Source organism: Xenopus laevis, chromosome 4L (assembly GCF_017654675.1).
Source record: "Xenopus laevis strain J_2021 chromosome 4L, Xenopus_laevis_v10.1, whole genome shotgun sequence".
Taxonomy (NCBI): Eukaryota; Metazoa; Chordata; class Amphibia; order Anura; family Pipidae; genus Xenopus; species Xenopus laevis.
In genome coordinates, this window is record NC_054377.1 from 130,520,102 (window position 1) to 130,531,711 (window position 11,610).

The 11,610-nt window shown below is 40.2% G+C and overlaps 1 protein-coding gene across 4 annotated transcripts in view; it reads right to left on the reverse strand.

The window, feature by feature from the left end:
* The window catches only part of ssuh2.L (ssu-2 homolog L homeolog), a 31,282-nt gene extending 26,929 nt beyond the window's left edge, over positions 1–4,353 (reverse strand). Inside the window, exons 1-2 of one of the 4 annotated variants that reach the window (XM_018259022.2) lie at positions 4,216–4,353; positions 741–814 (exon numbers count right to left, since the gene is read on the reverse strand). The gene's annotated coding sequence lies outside the window, so the exon portion shown is untranslated. Of the gene's footprint in view, positions 1–740; positions 815–3,213; positions 3,396–4,215 lie in introns of those variants that run through there. The other 3 variants (XM_018259027.2, XM_018259024.2, XM_018259026.2) reach the window with 3 other exon arrangements.
* Positions 4,354–11,610: the final 7,257 nt, after the last annotated feature.

Consider the following 11,610-nt stretch of genomic DNA (forward strand, 5'->3'; position numbering starts at 1 on the left):
CCCCTGCAGCCGCAGGGTCTGCTTCCTCTATAGTTACGCCCCTGACCCCTATGCTTTCCACATAGTAAGTTTCAATGCAAAAGTGCATCTTTTTAACACTTTCCATGCTAAGTTATTAGATGCAATGTGGGGCACAAGGGTGTTTACTATATAACCCCATTGTGTAGAATCTAGGGTCCTACCAAGTTAAAAAGGAGAGCATATAGGGTTCTGGAGTCTATATAGGTTGGGGATATTTACTTTAGGGATGCACCAAATCCAGGATTCGGTTCGGGATTCGGCCTTTTTCAGCAGGATTCGGATTCGGCCGAATCCTTCTGTCCGGCCGAACCGAATCCTAATTTGCATATGCAAATTAGGGGCGGGGAGGGAAATTGCGTCACTTTTTGTCAGAAAACAAAGAAGTAAAAAATGTTTTCCCCTTCCCACCCCTAAATTGCATATGCCAATTAGGGTTCGGATTCGGTTCGGTATTCGGCCGAATCCTTCGTGAAGGATTCGGGGGTTCAGCCGAATCCAAAAAAGTGGATTCGGTGCATCCCTAATTTACTTACAATATTGCTATTAAGACTGATGGGGTCAGCAACACATTGCTTTTTTTTTTAAAAAAAAGAAGGGATACACATGGACACATCTGCATTCAGTGCTCAGTTAAGGGGGTGACAAAGCTCTAACCCTCCTGCAGAGCCATACAACACGTGCCCTGTTCATATAATACATGTAAATAATATGGGACGTACCGGTAATATTTCTGATCGTTCTTGTTGCTCCAGAAGCTGCTGAATGTCTCGGGATAGTCTGACTTGATTCTTCCCTGAAAAACAACACAATGTGCTGTCGCTCCTTAGGAGGATGGGAGGAGTACAAGGGGGGTTGGTCTCTTAAAGAAACAGTAACATCAAGAAAAAGTCTTTTAAAGTCATTTAAGGATAATGTCCTGTTGCCATGCATTGGTAAAACTGGTGTGTCTGCTTCAGAAATGCTACTGTAGCTTATAGAGTTATGGGACCGGTTATCCTGAATGTCTGGGACCTGCGGTTTTCCAGATAAGGGATCTTTTCGTAATCTCCATGCTTTAAGAGTAAACCACATAGGAGATTCAGTAGGATGGTGTCAGGTCGACAAAAACGCATTCTACAAGTCGGATGTAGTTGCACAGTTGTCAAAATATAATGGGACTGATACAAAAATGTGATGGGTAAACTGCACCGAAAATTTACCATCCGACGTGAGATGAATATTAGATAAAATCTGATGGTGTCTGACCAACTTTTATTTCGGACTTTCCCATCTCCCGACCTGCCACTAACCATTCAGATCAAATAAAGTAGTTAAAGAACAGATCAGCCGATGTTCTGCCCCTGACAGCAATCGTACGAAAGTTATGTCCGGCCAAAGCTGGTGACAGTCTCCCTCTGAAAATCGTACGATCGGCAATACATGCAGAGATATTATCGGCAGCCGACAGAAATCTACCAAACGACCGATCTCCGTGGGACAAAAAATGTCGGGACTCTCCACGCACGGTCCGAAAATCGTACGAATCGAGGATTTCTACAATTGGATCTTTGCGTCTATGGCCAGCTTAAGACTCTTACAAAATCATTAACAGGTAAGGGACCGGTTATCCAGAATGCTCGAGACCTGGGTTTTTCCGGTTAATGGATCTTTCCGTAATTAGGATCTCCATACCTTTAAGTCTACTACAAAATCATGTAAACATGAAATAAAGCCAATAGGCTGGTTTTGCTTCCATTAAGGATTGATATTTTAGTTTGGGTCAAGTACAAGGTACTGTTTTATCTTTACAGTTAAAAGAGAAATCATTTTAAAACATTTGAAATATTTGATTAAAATTTTTTTTTGTATAAGTTGATACCCTTTCTGTATAAACCACTTGGTACAAACAAAACACACTATGGGACAAATTCACTAACCTGCAGAGTTGCGCTAGTGCAGGCTTCGACGCACTTCGCCAGGCCGCCGCTTATTCACTAAAATCCAAAGTTGCGCTCAGGGAGGCGAAAGGTAGCAATATTGCACTAGCGTTAATTCGTCAAGCAAAGCGAAGTTACACTAGCGAAGCCTAATTTGCATACAGCGCCAAGTTAAAGTACAATGGACGTATATGTAGCAGCAAATACATACCTCCCAACATTTTGGAAGTAAAAAGAGGGACAAAAAATTTTTTCCCGCACGTAGCACAGCAATTTTTTGAGCATACCCTTTCTGTGGCCACACCCCCTAATTACCATGTTTGTTTTACAAAATTTGGCAGGTGATGAAAGTTTGAAAATATTTCTCCTCATCTAAACTGTGTTTTTGTGTCTCAAAATTGTTACAAAGTATCTTATTTGCACCTGTTAGCTGTTCTGGGCTCTCTGCTAAAAGCCAATTAAGTGAGAAATTTTTGTTTCTTTTTCTGGCTGTTCAGTGCATAGAAAAGAGGGACTTTCCAGTACAAATGATGGACTGCGGGTTGAGCTGTCAAAAGAGGGACTGTCCCTCCGAAAAAGGGACAGTTGGGAGGTATGCTACACAAGCCTGGGAAAGCTTCATAAAATAAAATAGAGTTGTTATTTTACCCGATACATGTGCCCACTGTATAGTTTAGGTGCCATATGTTAGGAAATGTAGGGGGGAAGGAGTGTACCCCCAAAAAAATTTCCGATCTTTTTCAGCCTATCACCCTTAAATGTACTGCTTGTAGATTTTGATCTATACAAGTGAGAAATCTCCATAAAACTATATATATTTGGTATTGCCGTGTTCAGGAGACATAGACCTTTCCAAATCGGCTGTGTTCTCATACATAAAATAAATTATGTTTTTAATATATGTAATTGTTCTTTGTGAAACTTTTTTTTTTCCATTTTATTAGACACTTAGAAGCCTATATTTTTTTACAGAAGTAAAATTACACCAAAATTCTTACATATTGTGAAAGTTCGGGTTGTCCTGAAAAAAACAATATATTGTTTTCCTGGGTAAACTAAAAGACCACCCCAGGAAAGGCCCTTAAAGTGAAAGAGTACAAAAGGTCTAAAAACTGCTTGGCAGTAGATGTTCGCAACTAGGACAAAACGGCTGGCAGGGAAAGGGTTAAGTATCCCATACTGCAGTGGAAGAGCCAACACCCAAGACCTATAGCTAAGGGGCCATTGGTTGGACAAACAGATTTTATAGCTAATGTGAAAGTATTGAGAGGCTTACCCAGTCCTTCTACATGATATCGATCGGGCTGGCCCCACTTCCACAGCAGATCATTTAAATAGCAAAGCCCACAATGGGGGAAGGGAGAATGTGGTGTTTGAGATCCTGATGCCCCTAATGCAATAAAATCTCATTTGCTTCCTGAGAAATCTCTGTCCAGGAAAAGCATGGAAGGGAGGGGGGCAGGGTTACGGTAAATGAATGGATCCATAATACTTGCAGAGATTTCCTGGCATTTACCAGCCTTGATTTATATAAGTACAGGTAGGGGACCTATTATCCAGAATGCTTTCTGGATAATCCAGAATGCTTTCTGGATAAGGGGTCTTTGGATTCCCATACCTTAAGTCCGCTAAAACTTATTTATGTATTAAATAAACCCAATAGGATTGTGTTGGCTCCAATAATTAATTAGATTAATTATATCCTAGTTTGGATTACAAGCTACTGTTTTATTATTATAGAGAAATGTTAACAAAATGTAATTATTTACTTAAAAGGATTCATTGGGAGGTGACTTGCCATAATTTGGAGTTTTCTGGTTTCCGTATAATGGATCTCATACCTGTATATAATCCAATGGCATAAGATTTATAGTGGCCCAACCTTTTAAAGTTGGACCCCTATGCGTTCCACATAGTAAGTTTCCATGCAAAAGTGCATCTTTTTAACCCTTTCCATGCTAAGTTATCAGATGCAATGTGGGGCACAAGGGGGTTTACCATATAACCCCATCGTGTAGAATACCAAGTACCAAGTTAAAAAGGGGAGCATATACGGTTCTGGAGTCTATATAGGTTGGGGATAATTACTTACAATATTGCTATTAAGACTGATGGGGGGGGGAACACATTGCTTTTTTTTAAAAAAAAAAGAAGGGATAGACATGGACACATCTGCATTCAGTGCTCAGTTAAGGGGGTGACAAAGCTCTAACCCTCCTGCAGAGCCATACAACACGTGCCCTGTTCATATAATACATATAAATAATATGGGACGTACCGGTAATATTTCTGATCGTTCTTGTTGCTCCAGAAGCTGCTGAATGTCTCCGGATAGTCTGACTTGATTCTTCCCTGAAAAACAACACAATGTGCTGTGGCTCCTTAGGGGGATGGGAGGAGTACAAGGTCTCTTAAAGAAACAGTAACATCAAGAAAAAGTCTTTTAAAGTCATTTAAAGATAATGTCCTGTTGCCATGCATTGGTAAAACTGGTGTGTCTGCTTCAGAAATGCTACTGTAGCTTATAGAGTTATGGTACCGGTTATCCTGAATGTCTGGGACCTGTGGTTTTCCAGATAAGGGGTCTTTTCGCAATCTCCATGCTTTAAGAGTAAACCACATAGGAGATTCAGTAGGATGGTGTCAGGTCGACAAAACGCATTCTACAAGTCGGATGTAGTTGCACAGTTGTCAAAATATAATGGGACTGATACAAAAATGTGATGGGTAAACTGCACCGAAAATTTACCATCCGACGTGAGTTGAATATTAGATAAAATCTGATGGTGTCTGACCAACTTTTATTTTGAACTTTCCCATCTCCCGACCTGCCACTAACCATTCAGATCAAATAAAGTAGAAAAGAACAGATCAGCCGATGTTCTGCCCCTGACAGCAATCGTACGAAAGTTATGTCTGACGAAAGCTGGTTTCCCTGAAAATCGTACGATCGGCAATACATGCAGAGAAATTATCTGCAGCCGACAGAAATCTTTTTATCTGTCCGATCGACCAAACAACCGATCTCCGTGGGACGAAAAATGTCGGGACTCTCCACGCACGGTCCGAAAATCGTATGAATTGAGGATTTCTACAATTGGATCTTTGCGTCTATGGCCAGTTTAAGACTCTTACAAAATCATTAACAGGTAAGGGACCTGTTATCCAGAATGCTTGAGACCTGGGGTTTTCCGGTTAATGGATCTTTCCGTAATTAGGATCTCCATACCTTTAAGTCTACTACAAAATCATGTAAACTTGAAATAAAGCCAATAGGCTGGTTTTGCTTCCAATAAGGATTAATGATATTTTAGTTTGGGTCAAGTACAACATACTGTTTTATCTTTACAGTTTAAAGAGAAATCATTTTAAAACATTTGAATTATTTGATTAAATTTTTTTTTGTATAAGTTGATACCATTTCTGTATAAGCCACTTGGTACAAACAAAGCACACTATGGGGCAAATTCACTTACCTGCAGAGTTGCGCTAGTGCAGGCTTCGACGCACTTCGCCAGGCTGCCGCTAATTCACTTAAATCCGAAGTTGCGCTCAGGGAGGCGAAAGGTAGCGAAGTTGCACTAGCGTTAATTCGTCAATTCGTTAATTGGTTAATACGCTAGCGATGCCTAATTTGCATACAGCGGCAAGTTAAAGTTGAATGGACGTATATGTAGCAGCAAATACATTACACTACACAAGCCCTGGAAAGCTTCATAGAATAAAATAGAGTTGTTATTTTACCCGATACATGTGTCCACTTTATAGTTTAGGTGCCATATGTTAGGAAATGTAGGGGGGAAGGAGGGTAGCCCCGAAAAAATTTACGATCTTTTTCAGCCTATCACCCTTAAAAAAGTAAAGGACGCCAGCGTTTTTTGGGACTTAGAAGAAATTTCAACTTTTTTTGAAGCAAGCCCTATCTACCCTATTGCACTTCACTTGGTCTGAGGTGGCGAAGGCAAGTCTGGCGCAAAAAGTAACGTTCAGTAAAATGCGCAAGTTAGTGAATTAGCGTAGTTACGTCCCTTCCTCATAGCGCAACTTCACCTGGCGTAAGGGTGCGAAGTAGCACTAGAGTAGGTCCACTTTGCTAGCGAATTTACGCCATCGCCTGTTAGTAAATCGGCGAAGTAACCAAATGACGTCACGCTGGCGAATTTGCCCCATACTCTCCAGAGTCCCCACAGTACCACTTCAGCTAATGTGTCTGGGTCTCCTAAGCAATGTGGTGGGACCCCTAAGCAATGAGCTTAGTAGACAATCTGTCTTTTCTGGTAGATGCTGATTCAGGGTGTTTTGTTGGCCAAATGAATCCAGCTAATTGTTTAATTACCATTCAAATTGATTAGATGTTATTCTGTGCAGCAAACTGCCCCTACTCATACTCTGTGCCATTAACAGTGAGAGGAAGCCTAATTGTAAAACCTGTTCTTCTGGTTTTTTTTTTGTTCTTTTATATATTTTGTTTATTTTCATGGGTGGGAGGAAAACATCTACACAACTGCAGTTTGTCAAATTCCATTTATCCTCTGTCACTATGAATGAGTACAATTTTTTCAGCTGGCGTTGATTCACAGTATAATTCCCGTTTGTTGAATGGCAAAGAATATCATGAATTTGTATGCCTACAATGTCAGACTGGGGTGTGAATACACAGTAAATGATGGGTATGTCCATTGTTTGTAAGTCTAACCAGGGATCAGATATTGTTTTGTTGCCTGTGAGAAGGGAAACCTTTCTTAAAGGAGAAGGAAAGGTTAAAACTAAGTAAGCCTTATCAGAAAGGTCCACCTAAATATACCAGTAAACCCTCGAAATAATGCTGCTCTGAGTCCCCTGTCACAGCATTTCTTTCATTCTATTATGTACACATGGGCTCCTGTATAAGACTTCCTGCTTAAACTTCCTTGCCCCGGGCAAGAGCATGCTCAGTTTGCTCCTCTTTACCCGCCCATATCTACTGTAATCTGAGCCCATGAGTGAGCAGAGAGAGACTCAAGCAGGAAGTGATGTCACACCAAGCTACAGAATAAATATAGCATTCTAGCTTGCACTATTGCAGCTAATCTATTGGCAATTAAATGCCTCCGTAGCTTTCCTTCTCCTTTAATGGGGTTATTCCCCTTTAAATTAATTTGTAGTATGAGTGAAATTCTGAGACAATTTGCAATTGGTTTTCATTTTTTAGCATTTGTGGTTTATGAATTATTTAGCTTTTTATTCAGCAGCTCTCCAGTTTGCAATTATAGCAACAATGCAGTGTTTTGAATTAGAGACTGGAATATGAATAGGAAAGGATGTGACTACAAAAAGGAGTAATAAAAAGTAGCAATAACAATAAATTGGTAATAAAAAGTAATAAATAAATATTTAATAAATTAAGTAATAAAAAGTAGCAATAAAAATAAATTGGTAGGCTGACAGAGCAGTGGTTTTTCAAGTGGGGTCATTGACCCCCATCTGAAAGCTGGAAAGAGTCCACTGAAAAAAGGGAAATAATCAGTGGTACAGGCTGATACATTAGATAGCTTTAAGAAGGGGTTGGATGGTGTTTAGCAAGTGAGAGAATACAGGATTATGGAAGATAGCTCATAGTACAAGTTGATCCAGGGACTAGTCGGAAAAAAAATAAATGATGAAGACCAACTAAAAAGTTGCTTATAATTGGCCATTCTATAATATACTAAATGTTAACTGAAATGTGAGCCACTCCTTTAAAAGCCATGGCTGTCCACCCCCCTGGCCTAAATTTCACTGTTCCCCCAACATCAACCCCAGATGAGAGCCCAGTTTTCAATACATGTGGCAAGGTCTGATTGGTAAGCAACAAAATTACCAAGCACGCGATGGCAAGTTAAGCGGAGCAACCCCCTGCACGTTTAATTGCATTGTCTGACAAAAGGGGCCGCCCCAAAATGTTGGATCAATTTACGCAATTAAACATGCAGGGGTTCGCCCCGCTTAACTTGGTAATTTTATTGCCAACAAGAGTTGCCGATCTCTCTAATTGGCACTAGGCACTTTTATTATTTGAGAGACCGGGGAAAGGAGGAAAATCATTTCTTTTTGCCAAGGTGTATTAGGTCACTGCAACAGGTAACCGCACCCACGGACCCAGGTAAATATTATATATAGGAGAAACTGGCTATTGATGGTGCTAATTCATCCCCAGAAATCCAGAGAGTTCAGAAAAAGCCAATGGCAGCACAAATGGGCATAAAAGTACCCATCCGCATACCCCAGCTGTTTTGAAAAGATTTTTTTTATCTTCTGCCATCAGTTTCTTATCTGGGCTGAGCAGCTTTCTTTGTGAATCTGTAAGGGTCAGGGCACACAGGCAGATTCGGGGAGATTAATAGCTCAGCAACAAATCTCCTCTTCTTCGGGGCGACTAATCTCACCCAACTGTCTCCCCTGTCTTCCCGCTGGCTAAAATGAAAATGGCCGGCGGGATGGCACTCGGAGCAATTTGTTTTCCAAAGTCGCCCGAAGTTTCCTCATGAGGCAATTTTCATTTTAGCCGGCGGGAAGGCAGGGGAGGCAGTTCAGGGAGATTAGTCGCCCCGAAGAAGAGGAGATTTGTCGCTGGGGCCCGGGAGACTAATCTCCCCCCAAATCTGCCTGTGTGCCCTGACACTAAAGAGGCAGAACTTTTCTGAATGTGGGTGTATTTGAGTAAACCAGGGAGTGTCTTAATCCATCATGACTGGACAGATTATGGGTGTGGCCTATAATGTTTCCATTTGTCGTTAGTTCACTTTTTTTTTGTAAACCAACCCTACTTATGTCTCATTATAATAAAACATTGGCACTTTATTATTAACCTCACTAGCAACCTTCACATGGTAAGTTCAGAGAAAAACAAAATCATTTTGAAAAATGCTTCTCAGCACGTTACCAAGACTATACATCATTCATATCAATCCCAGTGCCCTAGTGGAGTTTACAATCTAAAGTCACACACACACACGTGAATTTTATGAGAAACCAGCTTGTTTGGGAGGAAACTGGATTACCCATAGGAATTCCATGTAGACATCTTTCTCTCCAAAGTTATTTCCAATGTACAAAACTGGGTTTCTTTGAACTTCCTACCCTTAAAGGGATACTGTCATAGGGAAGAAACATTTTGTCAAAATGAATCAGTTAATAGTGCTGCTCCAGCAGAATTCTGCACTGAAATCCATTTCTCAAAAGAGCAAACACATTTTTTTATATTAAATTTTGAAATCTGACATGGGGCTAGACATTTTGTCAATTTCCCAGCTGCCCCTCGTCATGTGACTTGTGCCTGCAATTTAGGAGAGAAATGTTTTCTGGCAGGTTGCTGTTTTTCCTTCTCAATGTAACTGAATGTGTCTCAGTGGGACATGGGTTTTTACTATTGAGTGTTGTTCTTAGATCTACCAGGCAGCTGTTATCTTGTGTTAGGGAGCTGTTATCTGGTTACCTTCCCATTGCTCTTTTGTTTGGCTGCTGGGGAGAAAATGGAGGGGGGTGATATCACTCCAACTTGCAGTACAGCAGTAAAGAGTGATTGAAGTTTATCAGAGCACAAATCACATGACTTGGGGCAGCTGGGAAATTGACAATTTGTCTAGCCCCATGTCAGATTTCAAAATAAAAAAAATCTGTTTGTTCTTTTGAGAAATGGATTTCAGTGCAGAATTCTGCTGGAGCAGCACTATTAACTGATTAATTTCGGAGAAAAAAAAAAATTTCCATGACAGTATCCCTTTAAGGTGGCCATAGACTCAAAGATCTGCTCATTTGGCGACATCGGCAAACGAGCGGATCTTTTCCCGATATGCAACTAATGGCATGGCTATATCTGGGGTAATCCGAATGTTTGACCGTAAAGTCAAACGATCGGATTACGATACGCCAAGGGGCTCTGACGAGTCAGTCAGGTAAAAATCAATCATTCCTGATCGATATCGTGGCCAGATATCGATCGGGAAGACCCGTTGGAAGCCCCCATACACGGGCAGATAAGCTGTCAAATTGGTCTAAATGACCGATATCGGCAGCTTTATCTGCGTGTGTGTGGTCACCATCCTATTTCATACTGTTAGGTGGATGAAGAGGTTTGGGTCCCATTGAAAGAGATGAGAGAAGTTTCCCCAGTGCATTGATCTGCAAGCTCACCTTCATGGATCCCAAAACTGTTCCTAAACATTAGTGGAGTGTGAATTTGGTAGGTTGTTCATCTTCAAATTAACTGTTTGTATAATATAGAGAGTGATATTGTGAGATAATTCGCAATTGGTTTTCAGTTTTTATTTTTTGTAGTTCTTGAGTTATTTGACTTTTTCTTCAGCAGCTCTCTGGTTTTCTATTTCAGCAATCTGGTTGCTAGGGTCCAAATTAATCTAGCAACCATGCATTGATTTGAATAACAGACCAGAATATAAATAGGAGAGTTCCCGAATACAAAGTTGAGTAATAAAATGTAACAATAACTATAAATTTGTAGCCTTACAGAGCATTCGTTTTATAGATGGGGTCAGTGACCCGCATTTGAAAGCTGGAGAGAATCAGAAGAAGAAGGTAAATAATTCAAAAACTATAAAAAAATAAATAGTGAAGACCAATTGAAAAGTTGCTTAGTATTAACCGTTCTATAACATACTAAAAGTTAACTTAAAGGTGAACCAACTTGAAGTATCTGAGTGTGAGAAGGAATTCTGTTGCAGTTTAGTGATGGGCAAATCTGAACCGTTTCGCATCTCCGCAAATTAACAAAACGGCAACATTTGGTGAAATACATTATAGTCGATGAGCTTCAAAAATTTTTTAACGCCTGACAAATGCGTGACAAATTTTTTTATGGGCAACCAATGTTTTCACCCATTAGAAAAACTTGCCCGAAAAATTTCACACATCACTAGACGCCAATCAGTGGAAGAAGAGAAGTGAAGAGGGCTTTGTACTGCTGATATGAAATTAAAGGGCATGTAAAGTCTAAAATAGAATAAGGCTAGAAATGCTGTATTTTGTATACTAAATATAAACATGAACTTACTGCACCACAAGCCTAATCAAACAAATAATTTATGCTTTCAAAGTTGGCTACAGGGGGTCACCATCTTGTAACTTTGTTAAACATCTTTGCAAGACTAAGACTGTGCACATGCTCAGTGTGGTCTGGGCTGCTTAGGGATCACTATAAACAAAGCTGCTTGAGCATGTAAAGGCAAAAAATAAAACCCCATTTTTACTTTCTTTAATGAAAAAGAAACCTATCTCCAATATACTTTAATTAAAAAATGTGTAACGTTTTTTTAAGAACCCTGACTGTATGCAGTGAAATTCTCCCTTCATTTACTGCTGTGGATAGGAATTGTCAGATGGTCCCTAACTGCTGAGCAGGGAAACAATCATACTTATGAACAGCAGGGGGAGCCCCCGCCTTACTTCCCAGCCATGCAGAACTCAAGCAGCTTTGTTTATGACGATCCCTAAGCAGCCTAGACCACACTGAGCATGTGCACAGTCTTAGTCTTGCAAAGATGTTTAACAAAGTTACAAGATGGTGACTCCCTGTAGCCAACTTTGAAAGCATAAATTATTTGTTTGATTAGGCTTGTGGTGCAGTAAGTTCGTGTTTATATTTAGTATACAAAATACAGCATTTCTAGCATTATTCTATTTTAGACTTTACATGCTC